Source organism: Pseudopipra pipra, chromosome 3 (genome assembly GCF_036250125.1).
Source record: "Pseudopipra pipra isolate bDixPip1 chromosome 3, bDixPip1.hap1, whole genome shotgun sequence".
In the NCBI taxonomy this organism is placed as follows: Eukaryota; Metazoa; Chordata; class Aves; order Passeriformes; family Pipridae; genus Pseudopipra; species Pseudopipra pipra.
In genome coordinates, this window is record NC_087551.1 from 41721974 (window position 1) to 41740809 (window position 18836).

Here is an 18836-nt window from a genome sequence, read left to right on the forward strand (position 1 = left end):
TATGTTAGACTTATTTATTTTTATCTGTCCAGGATCAAGACATCTTGATCTTTTTAAGCTAGGCTCACATGTGGCACTGCAACATCTCTCACAGAGCAGAAGAGTAAAACAAACATTATGCTCATGTTCTAATATGGATTTTTTTCAAGCTATTCTTCCAATCATCTCTCCTTTCATTTAGAAACCATTTACATGGCACCTTTTGAAGCATGTCTGCAGCATGGACTATGGAAGCTGCAGTGAGGTGGGAGGGTGGGAAGGCGTGGCTGTGCAGAGCAGCAGCATGGGCTGGCACAGACGAGAATGAGATGGAGGCTGTGCCCGTGGGAGGTAGGGCACACAGCCAAGCTGCCATATCTCACCAGAAGACTCAGGACAAAAGATGATGATAACCATGGCTTGGCTCAGTGGTTTGCTGTGGCCATTGGCTCCTGCTCCCCATATTGCTGCCCTCTGCAGAAAGAAGAACCTGGCTGATAGTTTTCCATTGCCTGGTCCTTCTGGAGCCACAGTCTCTGAGCTGCTTCCTTTTCACCTGCATATCCTCCTGACTTCAGGTCACCACCTTTTATTTCCCCACAGTAACATCTTCTGCAGAAAAACTTAACACTTTCACATTCCTTAATTTTCATTTCAGTTGTTCAAAACCAGAACTCATTTCACTTTCAATGGTAAAGTTCATCACCAAATGATTGTTGTCCATAAAAAAACCAGTAAAATCAAGGGGTTAATCTGCAAAGAACTTTTAAATATATATATTTTTAGGTCATCCACAGAATTGAAGCAAAAGTTTTCTGCATGGCTTTCATCAGTGCTTAGGTTAGATATACTATCATACCCTATCCAAAATGAGATGTTCTGAGTTTATGCTTTAGTTAACTCTGTGGGTACTTAAAATACCTCTGGAATATGCTTTGTGATGTTATTAACATAAAGTTAATATTCATAATAAATAGGGAAATAAAATAAATTAGAGTGCATAATGCAAAAGATAGAAGTCCTGAACTCGGTTACTGAACCATGAAACAAGAGACTTCAGCCAAACCAAGATTTAAAAAAAAAAACAACACCAACTTTTTAAAACAAACTAATGTAAATCTGAAAGAAAAAGGTGAGACTTTAATATGGCTGTTGTTACAGGTGAATACATTTAACTTTCCAGAATCACCTTTTTCATTGTTCATCTAAAACTGTAACAGAGCAGCTGTTTGACTTTACTGGAATCATTTTCTGATCCTGTTCCAAAGATAGTGACTCAACCGGTGTCAGGGTAGACTTCAAAACAAGACTATCACTCAATTAAAAATATTTATAGGCTTAAGAATCAAGTTTGAAGTCCTAATCCAGGGGACATACAGTTCAAAAAAGTTAAGCCTTTAGATGTTTATTTTGACTGAATGACTTCCCATAAAGTTAAGTTAGTCCAATAAAAGAATTAGATTCCCTAGACATACCTGATCACTAGCTGAGGATTTATATTGCTGTTCTCCAGGCTTTAAAAATGGACTGTAGTCATACTAGTGCGAACTAGCCATAATTCAAAGTCAGTAGATCAATTAAGAACAAATCTGTGAGAAACAGAAGCAGGAACACTGGTGGTTTAGAAAGCAGAATAAGCATGTATTTCTCATCAACTGTACTTTTTACTGAATTAATCCCCCCAAATCCGAAGTTTCCTCATATCTTTTTCTCACACTCTTCAGTATCTACTGCTTGACACAAACTGGGATTTAAACATTACAGTACAGTCACTGAGTAAACAAACATTCCCACATTCATTTTTTTACATCTGGATATGACATTATTTTCTATTGAACTGTCATTATTATGGTGGGTTTTTCTCACAGCACATGTGTATCTGGATTTGAACTTGTCATTATTTGGCTGTTACATTCATTTAAATAGACCTTACTCCTTTAACATGCCATCTTACACCCATAAGATGTTCATTGTATACATCCATTTTCCTATGTGGATTGAGTGGATCCCATAGAAGGGAAGGCCTGGTGCCTTGGCAGCCACAGTGACTCTGGCACAGAATCCCTCAAAAACACTCTCACCTTCACAGAGCTGTGGCAATAGCTTATCCCATCCTGCAGCACTGGGACATGGCTGCTCTTGCTGACTTTTCTACTCTCCTATCACTCCCTGCCTGACTGCAGTCAGTGCTATCCAATGACCTGCTGGTGCTGTGATGCAGGTGAAAACGCTGACTGAGGAATGATGCTGTGACTTGCCCGCAGCCGATCACCTTGGCTGCCGTGCCTGAAGGAGTGGTGGGTGCTGAGAAGGGACTGCCCTGGGCTGTGTGGAGGCTCTCAGAGCTGCTGGTGTACATGGCCACAAAGAGTGTTCAGGCACATCAGCTTTCGCAATGAGTTCCTGCTGCCTTTATTTTTCCCATTTTCATGCCCATATACCTTATAAACATAGGATCATTTAAATGATACCTTAAACAGAAATATACGATATTAGAAGTGAAAGTATGGAAACCATGTTCCCTGCATGTCAGAAATCCAAAGAGTGCTAGAGCAGGATTGGCATCTGGGGATTGAAAGCCCAGTGCATTGGGTCTCCAGCTGGAGGATGGAGTCTGGCTTCAAATTCAAGTTGGTCCATATATGTCTGTGCTGAGACTTCCTTAGAGTTTGTATCAGGAACTGCAGGCTATTATCTGATTGCATGTGACTGTTAGCAGTAATTGATGGGGTTTTTGCTGCTCTGTTAAAACAAGTCTTCTGTTACCTGCAGAGGTTCCAGAGCAGCTGGGGGAGCATGCTGACACGGGAAGACTGAAGGGCTTAGTGCAGGGTGTGCACCCAGCAGACTCTCGTATGTGGGATTGAGCAGGGCTTTGAGAGTTTCTCTCAGCTTTCCCCCTGCCCAAAAGGAGTCACACATCTGTCATCTAACATGCTGCGAGTGTGTTCAGGTGATTGAATCCCGTCCTGGGGTTTTACCCTAATGTAAGTGTTTACACCCTGGGTGATGAACACTGATATCTTCTTCCTTTGAATAAATGAAATAAGGTGAACTCTACCACAGCTGATGAAAGGCCTCTTTTTTTCCAGTTCTTGAATTATTTCAGTGATTCTTTGATGTGCCAGCAGAAAATCCTTCAGTGTTCTTTTTGAGTGGGAACACTCCAGTGGGATGTGTATTGCAGCAAAGGTTTCATGTGGGGCTTTTGATCACTTCCCACTTCTCACCAATCCTATATCCAAAGATGGTCTACACCTTTTTTCCCATCACACTGGGATCTACTACTGAGTTGCTTCTCTGTTCTGACCTTTCCAAAGTATTTCAGTCACTACTTACTCCCTGAAACTCACCTCCTGTAAGTACAGCCTCTATTCCCCCGTTTTTAGATAGTTAATTTAGCAATATACAGTGGGACTGCACTAAGACATCACTTGGCTGGATGGGCTCTCTACTGAGCAGTCCTGGCCGCTCTAGTTGACTCATCTTTTCATCATTATTCCTACACAGCCAGCGTTCACACTGTACAATTTCTTGGCAGAAATGTTATGCTCACTCTCAGATCTTGAACAGCAATAAGTCTTATACTGCTCTGTGCAGACTTCACTACAGAATTTCCCATCCCTTAACAGTTCTTCTTGGACAGCTGTATCTTTTCAATCCACCAGGTCTCATATCATTGAATATTTTGATGTTACACAGTTCCACCTATTCTTTTTTTTTTAAAAAAAATCAGGCTTTTTTGTGACACTTGCTCAAATAACTGACAGAAAACTTTTGCATTTATGATGGCCCATATTCATCAAGCTTGAGCTCTCATCAACAATAAATACCAAGCGTCAGGTCTGACAAGGCTTGTTTACATTAGTGTCTTCTACACTTACTACATCAGCATCTTCAGTTTACAACTGATTGGTTCTTTATGAGCAATTACATTATTTTTAGTGACTTTTCCCAGGGCAGAAGTTAAGCTGACCTGCCTAGAGTTCCCTGAGGAACTTACTCCTTACTGAGAAGGAGTCTGTCAGTAGCACAGCCTGACCTTCTGGGGTTGTGCCAGAACCCAGTTGTCACCTAACCCAAACACTGGCAGAGAATTCTTTGGCCAAGACCTGAGACTGGGGAGGGAGCTGGCAACTCAGACCAACCGATTTCTTAACATTCATGACATCTTCCCGAGTTACCCAATGGACTGGAAAACACTTGAGATATCTTCAGAAATCCTGAGTACCATCCTCCTGCTTTCTGTTTGTGCTGGTTTTGGCTGGGATAAAGTTAATTTTCTTCATGGTAGCTGGTGTGGGGCTCTGCTTTGGATTTGTGCTGGAAACACACAAATTTGTGGTGTTGATAACACAGGGATGTTTTAGTTATTGCTGAGCAGTGCTTATACAGAGTCAAGGCCTCTCACACCACCCCACCAGTGAATAGGCTGAGGGTGCACACAGAGTTGGAAGGGGACACAGTCAAGACAACTGCCCCCAACTGACCAAAGGGATATCCCATACCATATGGCATCATGCTCAGCATATAAAACTGGGTGGGGAGAAGAAGGAAGGGGGGAACATTTGGAGTGATGGCGTTTGTCTTCCCTGGTCACTGTTATGGGTGATAGAGCCCTGCTGTCCTGGGGATGGCTGAACACCTGCCTGCACATGGAGAGCAGTGAAGTCCTTGGTTTGCTTTGCTTGAGTGTGCAGCTTTTGCTTCACCTGTTAAACAGCCTTTATCTCAAGCCACAAGTTTTCTCACTTCTCTTCTGATTCTCTCCCCATCCCACCAGGGGAGAGTGAGCAAGCAGGTGTGTGGGACTTTGTTGCCAGCTGGGGTTAAACCACAACACTCATTCTTTGCCCTCACCAGCAGATGGAACGCTACACTCAGTAGCCAGCATGGCCCAACACTAAGATTTGTCTCTCCCTAAGATTTCTAAACATACCCTTATTAGTTTTCCTAATCATTGGCTTCATATCCTCACTACTGTAGGGTTTGCCTGAGAATGTGCAGATGGGCAACATAAGAGGCATCCAGGCATTTCTAAGGAAACAGGAAAAAACATACTCTCTTTTGTGACCTTCACACGCCTTGCCTGTTCACAGGTATTTTCCTGACTATGCTAAGTCAGGAGCCAGTCCTGCTAGTGGTACTGTTGTTTCTGCTTAATTAGAATGGCAAAGGAAATATTTCTCTGGTTGGTGATACAAACCACATGTGACAATTCTAGGAAACCGGGTTGTCAAAAATAGATTTACTTTTTAAGAAGTAAACTATATGAATTAAAAGTCCTCCTAATTTTATTCTCCAATTCAGGAAATGCCATGAGATGACACAAAATTTTTCATTTATTAATGCCTGGAAAGAGGAAAGCTGGTTCCATTTCAGACACCATCAGATAATACCTTTGCCAGAGGATGTTATTACAGTTTTAGGCTAAATATATAATATAAATAACCTGTCTTATGCTGTACAAAAAAATCTCTGCTGGCTGGAAACAATTATTGTGAGATAATACATGGAAGTTTGCCAGCTGGGCTTGTTACATTTTCTAACTCTACATTTATAATTTACATTAGTGCTCAGTACTATCTCCAAGCACAGCCAAGGCTCTATTGCTCTATTTATGAACCTACGTTATGTATCAGTGATAAAATTACAGGGCTGAAGTAAACCATGCAGTGAAGTAATCTAAACCAAATCCTTAGAAGAGATTCATTTCCATTCAGGAAATACTCACCACCTCTAAGTGGACCACATTCAATATGAGTGAGTTATCATTCCAATTATTCAGCCAGCTTTACAACTTGCCAGTGGCTCAATGCCAGCATTTTACTTAACAGGCTAATAAAAATTCGATTATCAAAGCCACCAGGTCAGCCACACACACAGAAGCAGCTGAGGGGCAGAGAGTGAGCTGTAGGAGCAATTGCCACAGCAGCCACCTGGGTCAGACACAGGGCCAAGGCATTGTCTGCTACATCATGGCCTGCACTCAGTAATAAAATTAATCAAAAATACTCCTAAGAGCTATCTGGGCCAAAGAGCAGGTGGACATAAACCCCGGTTTTCCCTCCACCAGTGATCTGTGGAGAAAGGTTAAGTATGGGAAAAAGTGTCCTGCCGAGCCTGCCCTGGGACAAGGGATGTACATGGGGAGAGCAGTCATCCCTCCTCTGCCCACCACTGTGTGAAAGGGAATGCAGGGCAGAGATGGACAGGGAAGCGGAGGGAGCAAATGGCTTCCACAGTTTTTTGCATTCCTGGATCAGCAAGCTGTGATTGCACTGGAGGTGAAATCCTAGGAAAACCAGGGACAGAATCTCACAGGCAGATCATAGGACCAGATTTCTACAGAGAAAACAGACCTTTATCATGTAACAGCTTGTCAGCAAACTCAGTATGCAATAGGGTGTGCCTACGAAGAAACTCTGGGAGGGTTGCTTTAATGTGACCTACATTTTCTTGTTCTGATCACGGAGAACTGGAAAAAGCTCTATGGGAACAAGTGTCTGGATGGAGATAAGGCTACAGTTGCAGTTCATGGTTGCTGTGTGATTTGCTACGGAAACAGCTAAACATGGGTCCATTCAAAATGTTGAAGTTAGCCCCTGGGAAACCTTCTCCTGGTGAAATAAAAGCCGTGGAAACTATGTGCATGCCTGCTTTTAAATGGCTGAGTGAGACTGAAAGTTTTGTTTCCCTTTTCACTTTCATTCCCTTACTGCTTGTGCAATACTTATTTTAGAGTGAAAAAAGGAACAGGAGCAAAAATGCTCGCTTGGCTTTTTGAAATCAGACCAAATGCTTCGTCTGTAGCAGATAGGACTTTGGGCCAGGGGAAGGTTGTTGCAAGGCTCTGTCAGCTGCTGTGCTCAGGTGCAACTTGTGCTGACGGCCAGGGTTTGGGCAGAAGTCTGGCACCCAGGAGGGCAGTGTTGGTCTGAGGGAAGATACTCTGATCTCTGCTCCCCATCCATTGGATGTATGCCAAAACACTGCAAAAGTGGGATTTGTATTAAATAACTTTAGGTCCCCAATTCAAAGCTCATAAGTTAGGATGAAGTACTGTCTTACTGGCAGATCATGGCAGGAGATCAGTTTTCACAAGGTCTTACAACAGCCTTAAAAACTGACTCACCTTCTGGAGGCTCTCATCTCTCCCAATTGACTGCAGAGGGAACCAAGGAAGATCACCCAAAGTGTGAAGAACCCCAAACTGTGGGAGACAACTCTGGGCTACATAAATGGCCACGCAAACAGAACTGCTGTGATTTAGCCCTTGGGAAAACAACCAGAAAGAGAGAAAGTGGTGCATGTAGTTTGGCAGAAAGTAAGAGGGAAAAGCAAGAGAAATGGGGAAGCTAAGAGAGGACAAGGGGAAGAAATGGAAAGGAATGAACATGAGTGGTAGGAGGGAAAGCAACTGGGAAACGGGAAATAATGAAGGGACTAAGGGGGGGAAAGTGTCTGACAGATCAAGCAGAGAACAAGTGAGAAGCCAGAGCATCACGTGGAGAAGCCGTCATCCCCGTGCTCTGGCAGAGGACCAGCAGCTGCCTGCAGCTACTGGAGTCACTGGCTCAGCCACCCCCGGGGCCTGAAAGGAGCCTGGCATGAAGCAGTTTGCTCTGCCAGGGCCACTCCTGCAATGGCCCCTTCTGCCATTCCTGGTAACAGCAGAAATTTAGCACTTGCTTATCAGCAGCCAGAGAATGAAATTGTCTTTTCCTCATGGCAAACGTACAGCACTGTTCAGCAGACACAGGGCGGGACTTCTGGTGTGTGGTACCAGCAGGAGGAATTTTTCAGTTTTCTGTTTTCAATTCTCTTTTAGACGTGAAATAGTTGGCAAATTATTCAGGGCTTTTTCCTTGCTCTGCTGCCAAAATTATCACAGCATGATCAAGGCAAGGTAAGCACAGAGAAGCCTCCAGACATATTCAGCTTGCGCTGGGAATCTCTGCAAACACTTTTGGTTTAATTGTTAAATGTCTTTCAAACTTACCATGTACTTGGAAAGTTACACAAATAGGTATGTTATACAAATCCAATGATTAAAGGTCACTTACTAGTTCATAACAGTAAATATACTGCTGACTGGCAAAGTTAAATACAGTTAATAGAAAAGAATGTGGGAGACATTAGCCAGTGTAATTACTTTAATAGTGTCTATTATCTTTTATGGAGTTTTTACAAAATGCACACACATGTACTCACTGTGAAGATACCAAATTAGAAATAAAACTCTGGTAGAACCAAGCCACAACTTAACTATTTAAACCATTGGTAAAAGGACTGGAAAAGGACTCCTTGCAGCTGGATTATTAAGTACTGCAAAACGTAGTGAGACGCATTTTTTCTTTGAGAAACCTTCCTGATCACTGCTTGATACCCTCCAGAAGCATTCCTGAAGAGTGAGCCTGCTCATCTGGGATGCAAGCATCCAGGCTGTGGCTGCATGGCACTGCGGTCTGATGTGCCGCAGAGCTGCCACGAGAGGCCGAGGGAAGGAGAGAGGAAATTCTCACAATTGCCTGTTTCCCCGCGACGCATTAAACGACTGAGTGATCACAGGCCACAACTGAATTACAGGAGTGAGTCACAGAGTTCAAAACAAGAGCATCCACTAATTGTTTCATAGAAGAGGCTCAGGGAAGTATGAAGAAGGATTTTGTAGGATATTCTTTTACTAATTGTGAGCTTTGTAGTCTTTTGTAGCAAAGCCAGACATTCTGATCTGAGAGTTTATTTTACAACTCATAGACCAGGGAGGGCTGTGTTCCAGGGCTGGGCATCCATCCCTCATGGGCAGCTTTTACTGCTGTGAGCCTGGAATAGCTTTGAAGCTGTCTTCTGGAGCTCTCAGACACCAGCAGATGGCAAATGGGAGGAGGGGATAAATGGCCTTATTCCCAGTCTAGCTGTCCCATCCACTCTGTGCAAATGTTTTGGTCAGTTTGATTAAGATTTGCTCACCTACATTTCAGGCATTCAAGGCAAGAAGATGATCCTGTAATTTTTTTTTGACAAATATGTCTATCCCCAAGCCTCCAGACTTAGATGTCTCAATGATCAGCCACTGAGCCTTGCTCAATGGGGCTGTAGAGCCACATAAAAGATAGGGAAAAGCTCCTGGCTTCTGGTGGAGGTTTACTTTATTAGGGCTGGATCACCATCATCATTTTTGGTGATGAATGGGAATGAATGGGGGTCCAGGAGGCATGTGAATCCAGGGCCCTGCTTTGCCACAGTCTGTATCCGCATCCTAAGTGTGTAGTGGAGCGTGACAAAAAGACAACTCAAAAGTGCTCCTGTGACACTGTTATACCCTGGTCATGGGCACTGAGGATGTGTATGAGAGGGATGAATGCACTTGCAGGCCCAGGGGTTGCACAAACATCTGCGGACATGCTGCAGGTTAGAAAAAGGGGTGAATCGTCATTCTGGTGAGGTGGTCACTGAAGATGAAGATGGATTCCACAGTGCTAATTGCAGCTAATTGCTGCAATTTTACAGCTGTGGGACTACCTTGTGGCTGCACTTCCACCCTTCCCTACTCCTTCCTGACCCACCACCCCTAGCGAGCTGCTGTGGTTGAGTCACACACAGCCCATTTGCTTTTACCATGCTGATTCCCTTGATCTCTTTGGCCTACGTCTTGGACAATCAGTTTGTTACTCCTTCTGGGTAACTCAGCTTCTCCATAAATACTCTAGCCCCTGATTTATCTGAATTGTGTCATGTCCTTCTCCCACAGCTCCACCTCTATGTGTGCTCTAAGTTATTGGCATTCAATTTCTGGAATCCAGAAATTGCAGAAAACGGTCTGGGATCCAACCTACACTAGTGGTATATAAATGTCTGCCAAAATTCTTTTTTAGCACATGCTAGGTTACCGTGTACTCATTTCTCTAGGTAATTTCAGATTCTTGGTCTCCAACTGCTGTCCAGCTGGTAACCCTGAGCTTTTCCTTCCTCCTGTTCTCTCTGTCCTTTAAGGCATGACATCTCCTCCCATTCTTACCACCAACTTTCTGGTTCTATATACCTGCCTCAGACAGAAAAGGATCACAGCCTACCTGCTGGACTGTTGTTTTCAGAGCTAAGGCTTATTCAGTGTCTCAATAGGCATCCTTGCAAATCAACGCTAACCAGGGCTCAGTGAGTCTTTTGTCTGGAGTCATGTTCTTTTCAAATTTCAGTCCCAGCCTGAGATAAAAATATCAACAGAGAAAGCAGATGAATCAAAATGGGATTTGCAGTTTGGTGGAGAAAAGACCCATGAAGACAGATTCGCTTGGCAGAAGCTCAACTGGTGGGATCAGAGTCAGGCAGGAAAGGTTTTATGCAGACACAGTAATTTTTTCCCATTGAGATGATCTGGACACAAAAATTGTAATCCCCAAGAGCTAAAGCACCTTCCAACACAAACCACTCCATGATTCTATGACTATCTCACCCTTGTTTTTTTCTGAGTGAAAAAATTAAACAGTGGCTGCTTGTGGACCTGTCCTTCTCTCAGGGCTCACTTGTGAAGAGAGGTCCCTGCTATTGGGAGCAGCTGCGTTTCTTTGCATTTTTCTTCTGTCTGAATTTTTATCAAAAAATGAAGACAAACATTTTTTCCATTACCAAAACAGTGGAAAAATTAGCAGGCTGGGAAGGTGAACAAAAATTGGAAAATCTTGCAAAAAATTGGAAATTTCCATGTTTTGAACTTGGATTTAATCCAAAATCCATTTGGAGTAAACGTACTTGTGAAATTATTGTCAGAAAAGTGAGAGTTAGCAAAGAGATCTGCCAGGATTCAGAAGGAGCACAAGTTAACAGAAAACTATCACCATTTACTAGAATAGTAACATTTATGGTCTTATGTTTAAAACAACAGCTTGGTCTCAGATGCCTAAAAAAAATTGCATTACTGCCAAGTCATTAGCTTACAAAGCTCCAGGCCCTGTCTACACACAAGCCTGCCATCAGTTTAACTAAAATCACTATTTAATCCATTTAGAGCAATCAGCACAACCCTTTTTTGGGTAACCAAATTAACCTAAATCAATACAAGCCTGTTGCAAACAGAGACAAACAATTTAAGGACATTGACATCAAAACCTGCATTAGCTCAGGCGGTGCGAGTTTTGTGGCAAGGCAGGAGCTCAGGTCACGCCAGGGAGATGCTGCAGTGGTTCTTTTTGCACTGTAAAGCTGTGCCTGAAGCACATCCAGTGGCAGCTTTGTGATCTCAAGTGATCTCTCCTGCATGTTGCTACATGCATGGTCCGGATTCCCACAGCTTCTCCACCGCTTCCACGTGCCCTGCTCGTTTGGGAGCTGAGCCGCCCTCACCCTGTCCTTTTCCCAGCCCTGAGCCCCGTGTGACAAACCCAACCATTTTGCTGGGGGAGCTTGAGGTGAAAGGTGTAAGACACGGCTGGCTCCATCAGAAAGCGTTCAGCTTCAATGACCCAGGAAAACTTGTTTAAACTCGATTCTCCTCTGCTGTAATGCATGAGAGCCCAAGTACAGACACAGCCCTTTATACCAATATCCTCCCTCCCCATGTTTGCAGCTGCCTGGCCAGGAAACCAGGTCTCTTCTCAGGAGACCTCCTGCATCCTTCTCCTGGTAAGGAAGGAGGAAAACACCAGCAGCAGCTGGCCCAGAGCACAGGCTGTTCCCCCTGATGTGCAGGGTCCTGGTTGCTGTGGCTGTGCTCAGCCCCTGCAGGGGCTGCCCAGTGCTCGCTCATGGTGAGCAGGGGGGCAAAGCTCCCAGCAGGGCCACCCTCCAGCCAAACACAGCATTCACCTGGAAGGAGCCTGGGCCCAAAGTGGGCTCAGGGATTTCCTCAGCTCAGTTTAGTTAGTTGAGTAACCTGCAATGGCTCTCACACTCTCCAAGGGCTTGCCCAGGCCCCCCTTGAGCTACTTTACCCACACAGCATCCATGGGTGAGGGGCTCCCCAGGTCTCCATCCACTATGCAAGGCACTAGCTCCTGCTCCGAGCCAGGCTATGGCCAGCCACAGTTGTTGGTTCTAATTCTTCACTTGACAGAGATGGTAAATGGTTGCTCCATATCCACATTCTTTATGGCACATGTAATTCTGTAGACCTCTATTAAACCCTCCCTATCCAATCCACTGGACTTCCACAGTTTCCTTTCATAGAGAAACTATTCCCTACCTTTAGTCATCCTTTCTGCCCTTCTCAGTTCTGCCCTTTTCCAGTTCTGCTATATCCTTTCTGAGATAGGGGAACAGAGTCACACTCAAAAGCAGGTGACCTAGGGATTCATACCATGACATTACAGCATATTCTTGTCTTTATTCCTAGTCCTCATAATTCCTAACATATGATTGGCTTTTTTGCTTCTTGACAAGCATTGAGTTGATATTTTCTTGGAAAAAATCCCGGTATTTTGAAGGGGGTACACAGGGATTATTTTTCCCTATGTGTTAGTGCTTCATATCCACCTGCATTCAGTCTATTTCCCCATCCTGTCGCTCTGCAGGTCTGTATTGCTCTTCTACATTTATTTTAGTCAATTGTTGTCTTTACTACAGTGGATGTCTCACCATAAGCAAACTCACAAAATCAAACAAACCTTACAGGTCACTTCATTTTTCACATCTTTATGTGCATGTTCCATGTGTGTGCACAGGGTGGCGGAGAGGGAAGTGCACAGGAAATAAGGCAAAAATACAAGCATGTACTCATATACCAGTTATTCCATTTTCGGGTGTTGCATCAGCAAACCCCCATGGTAACACCCTATTGCAAAATGTGACTCCCAAATCAAAGGAAATCAGCATCAGAAGAGAAGCAGGGCCACAGGCAGGCCAGGGAAGGGCTGCCAAGGTTTAGAGAGAGCTTTGTAGCTGCCTATCTCTGTGTTTTCCTGCTGCCCAGAAGGAGCATCAAGTTCAGCTTTCAGAATTCCTGATGACCTCAGGGGGAGCTTTGAGCTTTGACCTGAGGGATGTAGTTGCTGAGTTTCAGCAGGTTAGAGATGCCACTAATTTCCCTATCAGAGCCAGGGACATCAAAATGGTTTTACTGAAGACACCAGCTGGAATCTCACTTGAGTTTATGATAAAGACTGAGAGGACTCAAAGTGTCTCCTACCTTTATACACAGTGCTTGTTGGGTCCTGTACATTCAGAGGTTCATATGAAATCTCAGTCTTTGTTAAGCTGTGGCAGAAAAAGACGGAAATCCCTCTGAAACCTGTGATCTTCCAGAGGCAAAGGAACTGCTCTAAAACAAACCAGCATCTCCTTCCTCCCGTGGCTGTAATCCAGAAGGCAGTTTACATTAATGAGGTATCTGGCCCCCAGCTAAGCTACAAAAAGCCAAAGATGCTCAGATACGACTGTGACAATGTAACATAAAACAGGGCTAATTTTGTATTGCAGAGTGCCTGGGTAAAAGCAGGTTTCTGCAGCCACGCATCCAGACACACCAGCCTCACCTGATCATTTCCAGTGTGCCAGTCCACCACTCTGGAGCTGGGTACAGGATGGGCAGGAACTCTGGGTGTAAGAACAGGGGATCTATGCTCTTCTATGGCTTTCAGTCCCAAAGTGGGTATCCTGTGAAAGGTAGCCTGTAGAAGAAGGACTTTACATTATTCTTGAATGACCTTTAGAAGAATAAAGAAGAATCTCCATAGAGACAGGGCCACCATTTTTAAGTCTATTGATGCAATTTTGCAAGTGATTGCTTTTGGTGCCTTTCCACTGGGACAATCCAAGAGATAACTGTGGTTGTGTCATGCCCTTAAAAAGCCTACTGCAAAGTTTCATCATCCCTGTGCTGTGGTGCATGCCAGGTCTTTCCCGGACAGCACGGGGCAAGAGAGAGACGAGGGACCAGGACAACAGAAGTCACCAGCACACCTTTAGCATTAACTGGACAATGTCCTAGGGTTTAAACACCAACCACAGCCCCTCTCTGTTCAGAGAGCATGGCACAGCCACTTCTTTTATCCTACAGACACCCAGTGGGTTTGAAGCCTCTTGTGCTTTCTTAGCTGAGGGTTTGCTGTGACAACTGCACTCAGAGCAGGGAAGCATGCAGGTACAATTCACACATGCAGAAGCATTTGATTTTATACCAGGAGTTTAACAGCTAAAAAAGGCTTGCTTTTTTTTTTTTTTGTTGTGTGGGTAGCATGATTAGAATATAAATTCAGGAATTTAGGACTCTGGTCTACTTATTAGCACTGGTACTCCTTGAAAATACTAGTTCAAATAAAAGCATTTGTATAATTCACAAATCTGAAAAAACATGGCTAGTCAAAGTTTCTCATGGCTTTTTATTTATTTGTCTTCAAAACACCACATACAAATATGATGAGATATAAAATAGACATATGCTATTCCCTGGTATTCCCCAGATTTCCAAGTAATAGAACATGCCAAGTATAAATTATTACTATCAGAGGCCTACCTAAGTCTATAAATGAAGTTTATACCACACCACTAATCGTGTTTAGAAGAACTTAAAGAGAAAACAACAAATAACTTGTAACTCAAAACCAAAAGCTTGAGCATTCCACAAGCTGGACACTAGGTGGCAGAAATATTATACATTCTCTAATAATGAACAAACACCCTTTCAGTAAGAAGGCAGGTCCAGAGAAGTTATAGCATATATCTCAAATAAATTGGAAGTTTATACTGTCCCTACGTTTCCTGATCAGTCTCAGAAGAGCACATGCCCTGTTAAGGTTGGGTTGAAACCTTTTATGTTCTTTACAACAGGCATTACCATTTATTCACAACCCCAGGCCTCTTGCCACAAATGCCCACGACTTTCCTTTCCCCATAGAGCATATTTTTAAAGTAGGACCCAGGTGAGCCCTACCCCATTTAAGAGATGATAAAATTTTTTGTAGTGAGGTAAGGATCTCAAATGAGCCCAAGTGATTTAGGAACTTTGGTGTAGTTGTGGGTTGGCAGCTAACCACAGGTAACTCAAATTAAGAAATAAGGATCTACATTATTTACTAAGTATCGCTTTGCTCCTGTAAAGCAGCATTTCTCCAGCAGCCCATCAACCATGTGCCACCACAGGCAGAGGCTTAGCTGAAAAGGCTAGAAAAAAGGCTTGGGAAGGAGGCAAAGAAAGCGGGTGTCAGCATATGTCCTGCCCACACCTTGCCCTCTTCTTTGTGCCCTGTCAGCAAAGATACATAAAATATAAATAAAATAATTCATAAATATAAAATAGCAGGCATCAGAACTTTATGAAGGCCACCAGGAGGTTCTGCATCTGTGTTTCTGCCACCATCTCCTGCTCATGGGCATGTGTAAATGCACGCATGTGGTAGGTCACAGACCTGCACATGTGAGTGACCTCAGCATTTTGGTGCTGTAGCTTCTGGCCTTGGCTGACTCTGGGAGCAGAAGGAGCTCAGGCTCACAGCTGTGAGAGCTGGGCTGGAGGTTAAAGAGCCACATCAAGTTCCAGGCTCCTGACTGATTTGCTGTACAGCCTGACACAACTTACTCATCTTCCCTTGCAGCCCTGGGATCTGCTGCCTGTCACCTTTCCTTCTAGGTGTGGGGTGCAAAGCAAAACATACCTTCCAACAGTACTTGCTGCAAGGAGAGAAACAACCCTTGTTTCCTCCTAAAACGAGACTCCTGGCACTTAACAATGTTTCTGTGACATCCGAACTCCCAGGATGGACTGTTCAAGCACATCCTTTGCCCCTCTGGTTCCTGCCCCAAGCATAAAAAAGCTCATTTTAACAAAAATCAGCACTATTTCCAGATCAGTTTTTTTCAGCTTCTCTTGTTGGGGCCATCTGAGGAGAGGACCTTGAGGAAGAATTAAATGGAACTAGTAGGACCCTTCCACGTTAAAAGGGACTTGCAAGCCTGCAGGAAAGCTTAGGGCTGCAGGAGAAGTACCCAAACCTAGATGATGTCCCACAAAACCTGCACTGCACCAACAGTTTATGATGAGCTCAAGAAGTCATGTGACCTGTGTTGTGGCAGTGGAGGAGCAGAGCACACACAGCAGCGCCTTTCTTTGGGAGGAATGAACATCTGCATGACATGAAAACACCAGTAGGGAAAAGAAAAAAAAAACAACAAAAAGAGAATGAAGCCACATGTCACTGGTCTGCAAAATCCAATAGTGGAGGCTCAGAGTTCAGCCCCCCCGGGTGGCTAAAGGGACACCAGAGCCAGCCTGTCCAGCCTGTGGGAGGAGTTAAGAAAGAAATTATCACATCACTTTTGGCCAGTGTTCAGGGAGGCACCGACTGGCTCCAGAAGAAGTCATCAGCAAGTCTCTTCTTCTACATTCTGCAAATAGGCCTTTCAAAGGGATGATGGGTGAGGTAAAAAGAGGTAGAGTTGGTGGGAAATCAAACTCCTCAAAGACAACCTTCCTCAGAATTGGAGAAGAAACTTCTTTCATGTTTGTAGGTAATTTTCCTTGGCTCGTGATGATTGCAAACCTCAGAATAACTACAGTTTGCTCACCTGCAAAAGCAATATGAGGTCTGCCCACCCATCCATGACACACGGCACCATGGCTTCTGTAGGACATATGCACCAGGCCTTATCCAAATGCAGGAATACCAGACCTCTCCCCTCAGAGCATAAATTTCCAAATTTGAAGGTGCAAGTAGACAAATCTACCTAAGAAATCGGCCGATTCCTCTTCCTGCACGGAAATGTTTTACCCCAGGACTCCAGCTAAACACAGAAAAGACCGAACCATGGGATGGACACAGGCAATGGCTCAAAAGAACAGTACAGCCTAAGAAAGGATAAGTAAAAAAAGGGAAGAAACAGAGGGGGTTGAAGCAGCAATGACAGCGAAATGGACCCGTAAACAGCACACGAGGGGAAAACTGTGGTCACCGTAAGCATTCCTTTATGTTAAAAACTGTATCTAACCATGTTTCTAACAACTGTGGATGACAGTAATTCACACATCAAGGTTTGTGGCTACCAATATGTGAGTGAAGGGAATGTGGATGGGAAGTAGGGTTGTATGGGAACTGAGAGCTTGTTGATTTGTGACAGCATGACTGGAAGCCTGCAAAACCTGCTCAGTCCAGGACCTGCAGGTTCTCAGCTGCTCAGGAAATCAAGTTCCCCTTATTTATGGCCCAAGGCTAGATCAATGCTTTGGGGACCTTGTGGTAATTTTAAATTCAGTTCCTACGGTCAACTCCAAGTCTCTTTTATAGCTGAGTCACCTGGTTTCAAAGTGTTGTTCCAACTTCTTGCAGGGCTGTCTTCCTGTCCCACGTCCTCCCCAGTCCCACCCTAATTGCATGTGCACCCGCTGTCCTGTGGCTCAGCCTGCTCTTCCTCCATGCTGTCCCACTCCTTGCCACTCTTCCCCTCTTTGTCTCTACCTCACTTCCTTCCATTTTGCCTCTCCACTGGCCTTCGCCCTTTCCAACTAACCCTTTACTGTCACACTCCAGACTTTCTGAAGTTTTGACAAGTTTCTTTTTCAAAATAGGAAGTGGTAAACCAACCTACTACTACATATCATCTTCTCGTAAAAATCCTGTGACTTTATCTCCCCCACCTTTTACCATCTTCCTTTTGTTTGTCTTGGCTACCCTTTTCCCTACTCTTAAACTGCAAACTCTTTGAGGGTAGTGCCAGAATCTGGTCTGGATTCCATAAGGCACGTAATATGCTAAATATTATAAAAGATCCTTTTTCTTTTTTCTTTTGCTTTTTTTTTTTTAATTTTGATTTTCAGTAAACTCACTGAAAATCCAAGTAAGCAGGACTTTAAGTAGGCAGACATACATGTCTTGTCAACAGGAAATTTCTCTTGCATAACTTCTCTGGCAGTTCTGGAAAGCTAAATGCGGGTGGGTTTATTTTCCTCACTGCAACTTAACAGTCAGGAAAAAAAAAGCGAACCCATAAAGAAAAATCATTTCTGAGAAAGGAGATTCCAGAAAGGCAGATGATTTTTAGCACGCAGAGCTGCCCTCGTGAAACATCTGCTATGACGTAGTCCTGTTCTGGCTGTAGACCAAACGTATCAATAGCTCCATAGAGTAATGGGATAAGAAATGGGAAAACTGCCATTGCTTGTTTAGCAGCTTGTTTTGCTGATAAATGTCTGTCACTTTTCAAATAGCTACAGTGCAATTGTTTTGGGGGGAAAATATTTCCTTGAGAAGGAGGTTTGCAGGCCATTAGCTACTTCCCATCTGTGCTGGTGTTTTAACACACTGCACATACACTTTGCTCCCTATTAGAAATTATTCACAGCTTTTGATTATGGGCAGGGAGCCTGAAGTTTAGAAATCATGTCTGTCCTTAAAAAGATTCCTCTTGCCCTACTGAAAATTTAAATCTCAAAATCATTAGAACCAGTGTGTATTTTTTGAAAGAGCATCTACTTTTAAGGATTGCTAGGGAAAAAAATGTACTCTTTTTAGGCATCTGTAGTTTTAAAATGATTGTACAAAAGTAGGAGCTGACTAAAGTGGTGGCCACTGTATGCTTGTTCCATGGCTAGAGGCAGAATGTCACTAAGCCAAGTACAGCTATGTGTTGGAATTCATCTCATCCCTTTTCATGAAGATTTTTTAATTCCACCTGATAGCTGCTAGGACAGACAAGAGACAGACCTCTGTTCAGTATCCCATGATACCTCTAATAATATCTGGTTTCGCTTGACACACACTCAACAAGCAATTACTTGCAGTAAATTTAGCTGTGCCAAAAGACACAGAACTATACTCTTAGCTGCATCAACTGAACTACATGTATACATTTCAGGGGAGGGGACACTCCAAAACTATTCCTATTCCTATTAGCAAGTATCCTTCTCCTTTCCTTTCTCTCCTCCCATCAGA

General features: G+C 43.7%; 1 long non-coding RNA gene across 1 annotated transcript; it reads right to left on the bottom strand.

Annotated features, from left to right (window-relative positions):
• LOC135411378 (uncharacterized) lies at window positions 1-13436 on the bottom strand. Its single transcript, XR_010429124.1, has 4 exons — window positions 13103-13436; window positions 10056-10185; window positions 1455-7254; window positions 1-591 (listed from the first exon to the last, which is right to left on the bottom strand). It is a non-coding gene; the product is annotated as an uncharacterized LOC135411378 (long non-coding RNA).
• Window positions 13437-18836: the final 5400 nt, after the last annotated feature.